General features: G+C 43.2%; 1 non-coding gene across 1 annotated transcript; it reads right to left on the reverse strand.

The window, feature by feature from the left end:
• Positions 1-720: 720 nt before the first annotated feature.
• Positions 721-795, reverse strand: Trnaa-ugc (transfer RNA alanine (anticodon UGC)). The gene has a single exon. It is a non-coding gene; the product is annotated as a tRNA-Ala (tRNA).
• Positions 796-1,213: the final 418 nt, after the last annotated feature.

Consider the following 1,213-nt stretch of genomic DNA (forward strand, 5'->3'; position numbering starts at 1 on the left):
AGAAGTGGTCGTCCTAGCGTTTTGTTTAAGGATAAACTACTCGATATTTCCGATAAAATGTCCATGAGTCCGAACAAGTCAGTAAGAAAACTCGCCCAGGAAATCGTTGTTAGTGTCGGAACGGCCCACACAGCTGTAAGGAAAAAATTAGAACTTTTCCCATACAAAGTGACAGTCGTGCAAGAATTGAAAAAATACTGATCATGGCAAGAGACTGCATTATTGTCAATGTTTCAAAAATTTCGTTCAACAAAATGGAAGGGATATTCTTAATGAAACGTTTTACACTGATGAGGCGTGGTTTCATTTATGCGGGTACATCAACTCGCAAAATTCTCGTATGTGGAGTACTGCAAATCCATTGTGTATTCATGAGCAACCACTTCATTCTGTGAAGACAGGAGTTTGGATTGCAATTTCTAGACGTCGGATTGTGGGTCCCACATTTTTCAACGAAACAATAAACGCACAACGATACTGCAGTGATATTCAGTACCCATTCAGAGGAGAACTTGTGTTAAGTGAAATACTGAACGGTTATTTTCAACAAGATGGTGTAACCGCGTTCAAATGATGTTTTTGGTGATCGCATAATTTCACAGGGACTTTGGCCTCCACGATCGCCCGACCTACCACTACTTGACTTTTTAGAATTACATATTAATAGCTCCAGCTGCAGACGAGCGTTGACATATATCAACGGGGACAGGTGAAAATGTGTGCCCCGACCGGGACTCGAACCCGGAATCTCCAGCTTGCATGGCAGACGCTCTATCCATCTGAGCTACCGAGGGCACAGAGGATAGTGCGACCGCGCACGCCTCCCGCGAAACCCACATTCTCACCTTCTTGTCCACACACTACATTGGTAGTGTCCCTACCCAACACGCTCATTACTCGTGGAAGACATTCTTAACAAGCCCCGTAAGTGTTCGGGTAATATGTGAGCATCCGCACAGAAGAGGAAGGTCATGGCCGGTATTGCCAGAACTATATACTTAAATGGATATCGAGTCTGTTCTTTCGGACATGTCCGAAAGAACAGATACGGTATCCATTGAAGTATACTTGACTTTTTCTTCTGAGGAGCAGCGAAAGCAACTGTCTATAAAAACAGCCCAAAATCCATCGATGAATTGAAAACTGCAATATCCACTTTCACTGCTTCTGCGACAGAAGAAATGTTATAGCTTGTGTTTGGAAACATGATTAC

Source organism: Schistocerca serialis, chromosome 4, assembly GCF_023864345.2.
Source record: "Schistocerca serialis cubense isolate TAMUIC-IGC-003099 chromosome 4, iqSchSeri2.2, whole genome shotgun sequence".
NCBI lineage: Eukaryota > Metazoa > Arthropoda > Insecta > Orthoptera > Acrididae > Schistocerca > Schistocerca serialis.